General features: G+C 43.3%; 1 long non-coding RNA gene across 1 annotated transcript in view; it reads left to right on the top strand.

The window, feature by feature from the left end:
* The window catches only part of LOC134942936 (uncharacterized), a 189,497-nt gene that overhangs the window by 74,219 nt on the left and 101,539 nt on the right, over nucleotides 1–13,739 (top strand). Inside the window, exon 3 of the long non-coding RNA XR_010181423.1 lies at nucleotides 539–675. This is a non-coding gene — a long non-coding RNA (uncharacterized LOC134942936). The remainder of the gene's footprint in view (nucleotides 1–538; nucleotides 676–13,739) is intronic.

Genomic DNA, 13,739 nt, shown 5'->3' with positions numbered 1-13,739 from the left:
TATCTTGAGTCTTACAAATTTTCGTCTAAACCGGGAATAGTCCCTGTTAGTTGACATGCCGACTGTCGGGATTTCCAGTGGTCGGGATTCCGGCGTCGGTATACTGACCGGCGGGATCCCAACCGCCAGTAACATGATTACATCCCATTTAGCCCATATGTTAGCAATATTATGACTGGGTCCATTTTTGTACCTTCATTGCACAGTGCTCCTGCAGACTGCAGAAATTATAATAAGAAATGCAACAATGGAATTCCAGTGCTTGCGAAAGTAACCAGCTGACCTTTTCTATGACCTTCACTTAGAAAGAAAAACTTTTAGCTATTCTAAGCAAAACGCTGCTAGCTGCAAGCTAATATAAGCAAAATGTCAGTCCAAAACATCTTTGATCTTTACGTCACAAACCTTTTTTGAAAGAAATCTTACAAAGTTCTTTAATGGGGCTTAGCACTGTGAGACTGAAGAAATCAATTAAGTATGTTCTAAGGATTATTTTTCTATTGATAGATTTTGTGTTGTACGGCATCTTGTTTTGCAGAAGGAATGCAAAACCTACGAAATTAAAGGGTTCTTTGTTTATCATAAGGACACCAGTCTAGCCAACTCTGTAATGGAAAACTGTATGAAAACACAAAAATGTGAACAGAAGCTATGAAGATGACAAGACAGTGACAGGTAATGTTTAGCATGTTTAGCATATATATATTGATAATAAAGAAGTTGCACTCACAAGATTACTGTATGCACATCAGCTGGGGTGCATAAATCCAGGGATATACCTGATCCAGCAGGATCCCTATAATAATAATAATACAGTTTTAGTAAGGAACACACTCACCAGTCTTGTTATAGGCAAAATAAATGTAATCCAACCTCACATCAGCGGCAAATACAGGTGCAGGGTATGTACTCTGTACCTGTATTTGCCGCTGATGTGAGGTTAGATTAAATTTATTTCACCAAAAACAAGACTGGCGAGTGCATTCCTTACTAAATCTGTATTTTTTATATATATATATATATATATATATATATATACACATACAGTATATGGAGGAAAAATAAACGGCACTCGCGCAGGACTTTACATTAATAATGAATCCAGAGACAGGCTGCTGTTAACGTTTCAGTTATATTGATACGTACATAGAACAGAACTGACCGTCGGCACTCTCCACTAAAAACTCACACTTGCTCCGGTGTCCTCCTGGGTATTCTCACACCAACATAACCTTTCAAAATGGGTGCCACTAAGCGGACTTGTAAAAAAAAAAGACTCCACAGAAACTAGTATATATAGACCTTAGTGTCTGTGGAGTCTTTTTTTAACAAGTCCGCTGAGTGCCACCCCTTTGGAAAGGTTATATATATATATATATATATATATACCGTATGGTCAGATGGCACTCCAGAGGGACTTTTCTTAAGAAATAAAGCAGAGACCAGGCTCTTTTTTCTGCGGTAACGTTTCAGTTGTATTCCAACTTTCGTCAGACCCAAAGAAATACATATAAAATACGAACATTTATACCTTACCCTCCACCACATGTAGCGTCTTCTCCGGCCCGGTGCGCTGGCAGGGAAAGATGACGTCACCACGCACACACCGTGCGGCGCGCTCCCGCCCGTGTCAGCGTCCCAGTTACCTAGGAGACGCATCAATACAAAACATACAGTGTAACTCATTGTATCATGTAAAATGCATCTACAAATCACGGATATTGTTAGCATATATGGCTCATTATGGCTGACCGTCTTACTATAGAAATATTTACAAAAACATGACTGCATATGTAATTGCATGAATTAATTTTTGCCGGTCTAAATAAAGCAATTTAACAATAATTGCTCATTAAGGCCTCCTGGGGCCAATGTGTTGAGGCGATGAATCCACCTAGCCTCCCGTTGTAATAACAACTTATCTCGATTCCCTCCTCGGATATTCTCCGGCTGTTGGTCTATTATTTTATATTTTAGGCAGGAAAGATTATGTTTCATCTTAGCAAAGTGTCTTGCCACAGGTTGTGCTTGACTTTCACCTGCTAGGGCTGCTCTAATAGCTGACCTATGCATGGCCATGCGTTCCCGAAATTGTCTCACCGTTTTCCCCACGTAATATAATCCGCAAGGACAGCGGATAAAATATATGACATGGGTATGTGTGCAGGTTAGGATCTTATCAATTTTAATATATCTGCCTGTATGCGGATGTGAAAAACCTTGGCCCACTTCCATATAGCTACAGGTAGTGCAGCCTATGCACCTATAACACCCTGGCTTCTTAGTTAAAAACGTTACTGCTGGAACTAATTTGAAGCTTGAAATGTCATTATGTACTAGTGAATCTTTAAGGTTTCTATTCCTGGTGTAACTAGATAGTAGAGATTTTCCTTTAAGAGCAGGCAGATCTTTATCTGTTGACACTACCGGCCAGGCATTTTTCACATGTTTTTTAACCTGTTTACTGGCTATAGACCATCTCTGTACAAATGGAATTTGATCCAATAATGATTTTTTAGTATTATTACCCTGCTGTAATAATTCTTTTCTATTCATGCTTAAAACCAATGTTTTGGTACGCATTAATTCATCCCAATCATAGCCTCTTGATTGAAATCTCAGGGCCATATCGTGAATCTCGGACTCAGTGTTAGCTATATCGTCCGATATTCTATGGACCCTGAGAAACTGTGAGTACGGTAGACTATATTTATTCGAGGGGGGATGGAAACTCGCAGCGTGCAGAAGTGTATTTCTATCTGTTATTTTTTTATACAGATTGGTGTGGATGTTTCCCTCTCTCACCGAGATAGTCACATCCAAATAATTAACCTGGTTAGTACTAGATGTTGCTGTAAATTTAATGTTTACATCTCCAGAGTTAATTTCTACCAACGCTGCGTCAAACTCTTCCTGTGTGCCCTGCCAGATAAGAAACAGATCATCTATATATCTAACAAAAAAATAAAATCTTACTGGCAATATCAGGTCTGGAAAAAAATAAATCTTTTTCTACTTCAAACATAAAGCAGTTCGCAAAGGCAGGGGAGACACAACTACCCATTGCGCACCCCTGCCTCTGCTCAAACCACCTACCATCAAATAGGAAGTAGTTTCTTTCCAACGTAAGATACAATAAATCCAGAAAAAACAACAGATATGGTCCATTATACAACATACTTGTAGACAATAGACGTCTGGCCGCCTCCACACCTCTATCGTGAGGGATATTGGTGTAGAGGCTGACCACGTCTAAAGTACACAATAGACAATTAGCAGGCAATTTTGCCAACTGTGCCAACCTGGTAATGAGAGCTGTAGTATCTCTCAAATAGGTTGGCTGGGACTGTATTATAGGCTGAAAGAAGTAATCAAGATACTGGGATACCTTATAAAACACTGAATCCCTAGCTGATATAATAGGACGTCCCGGTGGCACCTGCATGTCCTTATGTATTTTAGGAATAGTATAAAATACTGGTGCCACCGGGTGGTCCTGTACAAGAGCCTCGGACACCGCAGAGGTGATGATGCTGTTTTCTACAGCCTGCTTGAGTATTCCCCTTAATTCCTCATTATATTTTTTAGTGGGATCTCTCTGCAGTTGTCTGTAGACCACAGGATCATTCAATTGCCTGTATGCCTCTTCCCTGTATTGCTGAATGTCCTGCACAACAATGCCCCCTCCCTTATCCGCTGGACGGATTACTATACGCTGATCTGTAATAAGTGTACTAAGGGCTTCTCTTTCACCCTTCGTCAAATTATCGCTACACTGCTTATGTTGTTTTACAGACTCTAGAGTCTTAGAGTCCAGTACTCTAGCGAAACATCTCAAAGAAGCGTTATTACTCGGTGGATCAAAGTTGGATTTCGGCCTTAATTTAGTGGGTACATTAGTCTCTCCTGTAGTATTCAGTCGACCCGAGAAATGTTCCTGTAATCTCAATCGCCTGTTGACCTGATAGGTATCGACCTTCCATTGGAATTCGTTAAAGGCAGTCACAGGAATGAATGAAAGTCCCTTATTTAACAGTGATAGTTCATCAGATGTTAACGGACGTTTTGATAAGTTAAATACTAGGTTGTTGTCTTCTTGGGTTTGGTAACTTTTTTTGTTGATCCTTTGGTGCTGCTTGCCCCGTCTGGTGTACTGTCTTTTTTTGGGCCCAACATAGCACGGGTATTCATCCCTAAAGGGGGTTTCCTCCCACGGGCTCCATTCACTGTCTCATTATCACTCTGCGACGTACCTTCACCGCTGGATGTTTCTGAAAATTGTCCCCTGCGGGCCCTGTACCTATTATATCTTCTAGGTTGTCCCCCTCCTGAGGGGTTATTCACCCAATTATATACTCTTCCTTCCTGGTAATCCTTTTGCACCGTGGTAAGTTTTTGTCGTTTAAACTTTACCAAATCCTGTTTGTAAGTTTCCACCTGAGCGGCCAGTTTCTCCATCCACTTATTCTCTGCATCCGCATTGAGGACGGGTACAAACTTTGTTTCAAATGCTGTTGTCATATCTTTCAGGAGGTTCAACTCACGAGTTGCCTCTTCTATAACCAATAAGATTAAATCTAAACTACACTTGTTTAGAATGCCGACCCATTTACGGCAGAACTCTGCATTATGTCTGCCTATGGTCGGGGTGTTCCGGACTCTAAATCCTCGAGGGATTTGTCGGTTCCTATGATAGTCCGATAAAGTGACCCCATGCATATAAAAGTCCACTTGTTTCTTATGCAGTCGTAGTAATTTTGTAAAAAGGAGATCATTGCTGTCTGTGCCACCAGCCGTGGCTAAATCCTCCTTGAATCTAATGGTGTCAGCATCCGCATCTGAAAACGACCATGTTTCACACGCTGCCACATCTATCTGCCGGAATCCGCTTGTATCCGCAATTTCACCACCACGTGACATATTCACCTCCAATATCACCCCAATACAAAACGTGAGGAAAAGGGTGTCAGGCTGAAGCGGTATAATATATAATGAAGAACGGTGCCCTGTTGATTCTGTGTTCAATGCTCTCACTCACGGTGTCAGCGTCGAATTCACAGACAATATATCTCCTCCAGTAACCGGCACTCCGTTATCAGCAGTTATTGCCCCCGGTGCCTTTCCTTGCTGTTATGCAAAAATATACCGTATGGTCAGATGGCACTCCAGAGGGACTTTTCTTAAGAAATAAAGCAGAGACCAGGCTCTTTTTTCTGCGGTAACGTTTCAGTTGTATTCCAACTTTCGTCAGACCCAAAGAAATACATATAAAATACGAACATTTATACCTTACCCTCCACCACATGTAGCGTCTTCTCCGGCCCGGTGCGCTGGCAGGGAAAGATGACGTCACCACGCACACACCGTGCGGCGCGCTCCCGCCCGTGTCAGCGTCCCAGTTACCTAGGAGACGCATCAATACAAAACATACAGTGTAACTCATTGTATCATGTAAAATGCATCTACAAATCACGGATATTGTTAGCATATATGGCTCATTATGGCTGACCGTCTTACTATAGAAATATTTACAAAAACATGACTGCATATGTAATTGCATGAATTAATTTTTGCCGGTCTAAATAAAGCAATTTAACAATAATTGCTCATTAAGGCCTCCTGGGGCCAATGTGTTGAGGCGATGAATCCACCTAGCCTCCCGTTGTAATAACAACTTATCTCGATTCCCTCCTCGGATATTCTCCGGCTGTTGGTCTATTATTTTAAATTTTAGGCAGGAAAGATTATGTTTCATCTTAGCAAAGTGTCTTGCCACAGGTTGTGCTTGACTTTCACCTGCTAGGGCTGCTCTAATAGCTGACCTATGCATGGCCATGCGTTCCCGAAATTGTCTCACCGTTTTCCCCACGTAATATAATCCGCAAGGACAGCGGATTATAGAAGAAGCCCTTGGTACACTTAGTACAGATCAGCGTATAGTAATCCGTCCAGCGGATAAGGGAGGGGGCATTGTTGTGCAGGACATTCAGCAATACAGGGAAGAGGCATACAGGCAATTGAATGATCCTGTGGTCTACAGACAACTGCAGAGAGATCCCACTAAAAAATATAATGAGGAATTAAGGGGAATACTCAAGCAGGCTGTAGAAAACAGCATCATCACCTCTGCGGTGTCCGAGGCTCTTGTACAGGACCACCCGGTGGCACCAGTATTTTATACTATTCCTAAAATACATAAGGACATGCAGGTGCCACCGGGACGTCCTATTATATCAGCTAGGGATTCAGTGTTTTATAAGGTATCCCAGTATCTTGATTACTTCTTTCAGCCTATAATACAGTCCCAGCCAACCTATTTGAGAGATACTACAGCTCTCATTACCAGGTTGGCACAGTTGGCAAAATTGCCTGCTAATTGTCTATTGTGTACTTTAGACGTGGTCAGCCTCTACACCAATATCCCTCACGATAGAGGTGTGGAGGCGGCCAGACGTCTATTGTCTACAAGTATGTTGTATAATGGACCATATCTGTTGTTTTTTCTGGATTTATTGTATCTTACGTTGGAAAGAAACTACTTCCTATTTGATGGTAGGTGGTTTGAGCAGAGGCAGGGGTGCGCAATGGGTAGTTGTGTCTCCCCTGCCTTTGCGAACTGCTTTATGTTTGAAGTAGAAAAAGATTTATTTTTTTCCAGACCTGATATTGCCAGTAAGATTTTATTTTTTGTTAGATATATAGATGATCTGTTTCTTATCTGGCAGGGCACACAGGAAGAGTTTGACGCAGCGTTGGTAGAAATTAACTCTGGAGATGTAAACATTAAATTTACAGCAACATCTAGTACTAACCAGGTTAATTATTTGGATGTGACTATCTCGGTGAGAGAGGGAAACATCCACACCAATCTGTATAAAAAAATAACAGATAGAAATACACTTCTGCACGCTGCGAGTTTCCATCCCCCCTCGAATAAATATAGTCTACCGTACTCACAGTTTCTCAGGGTCCATAGAATATCGGACGATATAGCTAACACTGAGTCCGAGATTCACGATATGGCCCTGAGATTTCAATCAAGAGGCTATGATTGGGATGAATTAATGCGTACCAAAACATTGGTTTTAAGCATGAATAGAAAAGAATTATTACAGCAGGGTAATAATACTAAAAAATCATTATTGGATCAAATTCCATTTGTACAGAGATGGTCTATAGCCAGTAAACAGGTTAAAAAACATGTGAAAAATGCCTGGCCGGTAGTGTCAACAGATAAAGATCTGCCTGCTCTTAAAGGAAAATCTCTACTATCTAGTTACACCAGGAATAGAAACCTTAAAGATTCACTAGTACATAATGACATTTCAAGCTTCAAATTAGTTCCAGCAGTAACGTTTTTAACTAAGAAGCCAGGGTGTTATAGGTGCATAGGCTGCACTACCTGTAGCTATATGGAAGTGGGCCAAGGTTTTTCACATCCGCATACAGGCAGATATATTAAAATTGATAAGATCCTAACCTGCACACATACCCATGTCATATATTTTATCCGCTGTCCTTGCGGATTATATTACGTGGGGAAAACGGTGAGACAATTTCGGGAACGCATGGCCATGCATAGGTCAGCTATTAGAGCAGCCCTAGCAGGTGAAAGTCAAGCACAACCTGTGGCAAGACACTTTGCTAAGATGAAACATAATCTTTCCTGCCTAAAATATAAAATAATAGACCAACAGCCGGAGAATATCCGAGGAGGGAATCGAGATAAGTTGTTATTACAACGGGAGGCTAGGTGGATTCATCGCCTCAACACATTGGCCCCAGGAGGCCTTAATGAGCAATTATTGTTAAATTGCTTTATTTAGACCGGCAAAAATTAATTCATGCAATTACATATGCAGTCATGTTTTTGTAAATATTTCTATAGTAAGACGGTCAGCCATAATGAGCCATATATGCTAACAATATCCGTGATTTGTAGATGCATTTTACATGATAGAATGAGTTACACTGTATGTTTTGTATTGATGCGTCTCCTAGGTAACTGGGACGCTGACACGGGCGGGAGCGCGCCGCACGGTGTGTGCGTGGTGACGTCATCTTTCCCTGCCAGCGCACCGGGCCGGAGAAGATGCTACATGTGGTGGAGGGTAAGGTATAAATGTTCGTATTTTATATGTATTTCTTTGGGTCTGACGAAAGTTGGAATACAACTGAAACGTTACCGCAGAAAAGAGAGCCTGGTCTCTGCTTTATTTCTTAAGAAAAGTCCCTCTGGAGTGCCATCTGACCATACGGTATATTTTTGCATAACAGCAAGGAAAGGCACCGGGGGCAATAACTGCTGATAACGGAGTGCCGGTTACTGGAGGAGATATATATATATATATATATATATAAATTGCTACAACAAATGGTATTGTGCTTTGTGACAATATACCATTACTAGCTACCAGCCCATCATAGTGACGGTGTCAGCACCAGCGACTATGCGCACCCGAATCGACCAACACAACTCCGTCGGGCACCATATAGTGGCCGCCGGCACACAAATCACTTCGATTTCCCTCCATAGAGGTGAGGAGCAGAGTTAGCCTTTTATTATATAGGATATTATGATTTATAACGTAATGTGCTGACATAATATAGCATATTATAGTCAGCAATAGGAAGTAGTGATTGTGGAAGCCAGAACCGTGGATTCATCTCAAAAGGCTTGATTCAGAGGTGGACTCAGAAGCATACACAGCAGTGTCTATATTGGCAGTCAAATGTTTTCAACTTTATAAAAATGACGCAAAAAATCCTTCCTTCTGTGCTGCTGCATGTGCAAGGACAGAAGTGCCCATTCTCAGCATCCGTACACCCAGTATTACAGATTGGTGCATCCTTAGACACCACCATTGGTCACACTATTTAAACTCGCACCAGCCCTATTGCAGTCTCCATGTGACTATGGCCACCTATTAGGGCTGGATTAAGCCCTCGGGGGGCTCAGGGCCCAAAAGACAGGAGGCCCCTCCGCCGCCACCCTGGCAGCAGCGAAGGCTGGAGATTGCTTGACTCAGTCCCTGACTGTGCTGTCCGAGCATAGGCAAATGCAGGGGGGGTTTCTGGTTGCCTGGAAATCCCCTCCTCTTGGCAAGTGGCTAAAATGATGACAACAATAGTGATGGTATATAATAAAATTATGAAAGCTGACGCCACATCATGCAGTTTAAGGGACAAAGCAGAGCTGCTGCACATGCCCAGAGGTAGCAACTTCCACCACGTTTGCTGTGTGTGGATCTGAGTCCTCAATCAGTGCTTTGGACCATAGTAGCTACCAGGAAGAAAAGACAGGAGCCTTACCATGAGGTGGGAGAATGTGTGCTTAGAAAGTGCAGTACTGGTTCTATTATGCTTGTCTATTTATTTTATTATGGTTTGTATAACCTTTTCCTGACCACTTAATTATATTATTTAAATGTTTGATACAGCCTAAACTAGAGACCATCTACAGTGTTAAATATTAATACTGTATTCCATACAGTAACCAGTGTATAAAAAGACTAGTGATGAGCGGGTTCGGTTCCTCGGAATCCGAACCCCCCCGAACTTCACCCATTTTACACGGGTCCGAGGCATACTCGGATTCTCCCGTATGGCTCGGTTAACCCGAGCGCGCCCGAACGTCATCATCCCGCCGTCGGATTCTCGCGAGATTCGGATTCTATATAAGGAGCCGCGCGTCGCCGCCATTTTTCACTCGTGCATTGGAAATGATAGTGAGAGGACGTGGCTGGCGTCCTCTTACTTTGTTTCAGGGGGCTGCAGTGCAAATATCTTTATTCTGGGGACCAGCAGTATTATAGGAGTACAGTGCAGAGTTTTGCTGACCAGTGACCACCAGTATTATACGTTGTCTGCCTGAAAAACGCTCCATATCTGTGCTCAGTGTGCTGCATATATCTGTGCTCACACTGCTTTATTGTGGGGACTGGGGACCAGCAGTATTATATAGGAGGAGTACAGTGCAGAGTTTTGCTGACCAGTGACCACCAGTATACGTTGTCTGCCTGAAAAACGCTCCATATCTGTGCTCAGTGTGCTGCATATATCTGTGCTCACACTGCTTTATTGTGGGGACTGGGGACCAGCAGTATTATATAGGAGGAGTACAGTGCAGAGTTTTGCTGACCAGTGACCACCAGTATACGTTGTCTGCCTGAAAAACGCTCCATATCTGTGCTCAGTGTGCTGCATATATCTGTGCTCACACTGCTTTATTGTGGGGACTGGGGACCAGCAGTATTATATATGAGGAGTACAGTGCAGAGTTTTGCTGACCAGTGGCCACCAGTATTATACGTTCTCTGCCTGAAAAACGCTCCATATCTGTGCTGCATTGTAGTATATAGTAGGAGTACAGCGCATAATTTTGCTGACCACCAGTATATAATATATAGGAGTACGGTACAGAAGGCCACTGCTCTACCTACCTCTGTGTCGTCAAGTATACTATCCATCCATACCTGTGGTGCATTTCAGTTTTGCACAGTTTGCTGACCACCAGTATATAATATATAGCAGTACGGTACAGTAGGCCACTGCTCTACCTACCTCTGTGTCGTCAAGTATACTATCCATCCATACCTGTGGTGCATTTCAGTTTTGCACAGTTTGCTGACCACCAGTATATAATATATAGCAGTACGGTACAGTAGGCCACTGCTCTACCTACCTCTGTGTCGTCAAGTATACTATCCATCCATACCTGTGGTGCATTTCAGTTTTGCACAGTTTGCTGACCACCAGTATATAATATATAGCAGTACGGTACAGTAGGCCACTGCTCTACCTACCTCTGTGTCGTCAAGTATACTATCCATCCATACCTGTGGTGCATTTCAGTTTTGCACAGTTTGCTGACCAACAGTATATAATATATAGCAGTACGGTACAGTAGGCCACTGCTCTACTTACCTTTGTGTCGTCAAGTATACTATCCATCCATACCTGTGGTGCATTTCAGTTTTGCACAGTTTGCTGACCACCAGTATATAATATATAGCAGTACGGTACAGTAGGCCACTGCTCTACCTACCTCTGTGTCGTCAAGTATACTATCCATCCATACCTGTGGTGCATTTCAGTTTTGCACAGTTTGCTGACCACCAGTATATAATATATAGCAGTACGGTACAGTAGGCCACTGCTCTACCTACCTCTGTGTCGTCAAGTATACTATCCATCCATACCTGTGGTGCATTTCAGTTGTGCGCAGTATATATAGTAGTAGGCCATTGCTATTGATACTGGCATATAATTCCACACATTAAAAAATGGAGAACAAAAATGTGGAAGGTAAAATAGGGAAAGATCAAGATCCACTTCCACCTCGTGCTAAAGCTGCTGCCACTAGTCATGGCCGAGATGATGAAATGCCATCAACGTGGTCTGCCAAGGCCCAATGTCATAGTAGAGAGCATGTAAAATCCAAAACACAAAAGTTCAGTAAAATTACCCAAAAATCAAAATTAAAAGCGTCTGAGGAGAAGCGTAAACTTGCCAATATGCCATTTACGACATGGAGTGGCAAGGAACGGCTGAGGCCTTGGCCTATGTTCATGGCTAGTGGTTCAGCTTCACATGAGGATGGAAGCACTCATCCTCTCGCTAGAAAACTGCAGTGCCACTCCTAGATGGGCCAGGTGTTTGTGTCAGCCACTTGGGTCGCTTAGCTTAGTCACACAGCTACCTCATTGCGCCTCTTTTTTTCTTTGCTTCATGTGCTGTTTGGGGACTATTTTTATGAAGTGCCATCCTGTCTGACACTGCAGTGCCACTCCTAGATGGGCCAGGTGTTTGTGTCGGCCACTTGGGTCGCTTAGCTTAGTCACAGATACCTCATTGCGCCTCTTTTTTTCTTTGCATCATGTGCTGTTTGGGGACTATTTTTTTTGAAGTGCCATCCTGTCTGACACTGCAGTGCCACTCCTAGATGGGCCAGGTGTTTGTGTCGGCCACTTGGGTCGCTTAGCTTAGTCACATAGCTACCTCATTGCGCCTCTTTTTTTCTTTGCTTCATGTGCTGTTTGGGGACTATTTTTTTTGAAGTGCCATCCTGTCTGACACTGCAGTGCCACTCCTAGATGGGCCAGGTGTTTGTGTCGGCCACTTGGGTTGCTTAGCTTAGTCACACAGCTACCTCATTGCGCCTCTTTTTTCCTTTGCATCATGTGCTGTTTGGGGACTATTTTTTTGAAGTGCCATCTTGTCTGACACTGCAGTGCCACTCCTAGATGGGCCAGGTGTTTGTGTCGGCCACTTGGATCGCTTAGCTTAGTCACACAGCTACCTCATTGCGCCTCTTTTTTTCTTTGCATCATGTGCTGTTTGGGGACTATTTTTTTGAAGTGCCATCCTGTCTGACACTGCAGTGCCACTCCTAGATGGGCCAGGTGTTTGTGTCGGCCACTTGGGTCGCTTAGCTTAGTCATCCAGCGACCTCGGTGCAAATTTTAGGACTAAAAATAATATTGTGAGGTGTTCAGAATAGACTGGAAATGAGTGGAAATTATGGTTATTGAGGTTAATAATACTATGGGATCAAAATGACCCCCAAATTCTATGATTTAAGCTGTTTTTGAGGGGTTTTTGTAAAAAAAACACCCGAATCCAAAACACACCCGAATCCGACAAAAAATTTTCAGGGAGGTTTTGCCAAAACGCGTCCGAATCCAAAACACGGCCGCGGAACCGAATCCAAAACCAAAGCACAAAACCCGAAAAATGTCCCGGTGCACATCACTAAAAAAGACCAACGTTTACGTTAATGTCCAGGGTCGTTATTAGGTTCTTCTACTGCTCCCCCAGACTCCTGCACATGCTCCAATGTTCCTCATTTCGAGAGGCTGTGGACTGCATTTGGAAACCCCCCTCAAGAAATCCTGCGTTTGCCACTGCCGAGAGGAGGGGGGAGGAAGCCGCATGCACAACCGCATTCTTCCCCCAGCAGCGTGGATCCCTCCTGCCCCGGCAACCTAAAGAGTGGTGCAGAGCTCCGGCTGGGGGGCCCCTTATGACAGGGGGGTCCCGGGGTACTGACCGCCTGGGCAACCCCCTTAATCCTTCTCTGCCTCCTATGTCTGCAGCTTTGCACCTGTGTACCCAGCCTCTTTCACAGATATGCCCACAACACTCTCGTAACATGCCCATTAAATAGACCATTTTCTTGTGCATTTCTAGCCACTTCCCACTCACTGCTCAGGAATGCTCATCACTGGTACTATGCGTCTCTATCGCAACAGCACCTTTGGGGTTACGGTCATTAGGTCGACAGCACTTAGGTCGACAGTCATTAGGTTGACCACTGTTGGTCGACATGCATTAGGTCAACATGGTCAATAGGTCGACATGTACTAGGTCGACATGGAAAAAGGCCGACATGAGTTTTTCCCTTTTTTTTTCATTTTTTGAAATTTTTCATACTTTCTCATACTTTACGATCCACGTGGACTACAATTGGGAATGGTAACCTTTGCTTGCCATGCGAGAGGATACGGTGCACTAATTGGGGTTCCCCATCACTTTACGAAGAAAACAACACAAAAACAGTCAAAAAACTCATGTCGACCTTTTTCCATGTCGACCTAATACATGTCAACCTATTGACCATGTCGACCTACTGCATGTCGACCAATAGTGGTCGACCTAAAGACTGTCGACCTAAGTGTGGTTGACCTAATGACCCATACCCGCACCTTTGTGCGTACACTCTGTGTGATGCATGCTAC

This window comes from Pseudophryne corroboree, chromosome 1 (genome assembly GCF_028390025.1).
Source record: "Pseudophryne corroboree isolate aPseCor3 chromosome 1, aPseCor3.hap2, whole genome shotgun sequence".
Lineage (NCBI taxonomy): Eukaryota > Metazoa > Chordata > Amphibia > Anura > Myobatrachidae > Pseudophryne > Pseudophryne corroboree.
The sequence above is the reverse complement of the archived record's forward strand: the minus strand, read 5'-3'. Positions and strand labels throughout refer to the sequence as shown.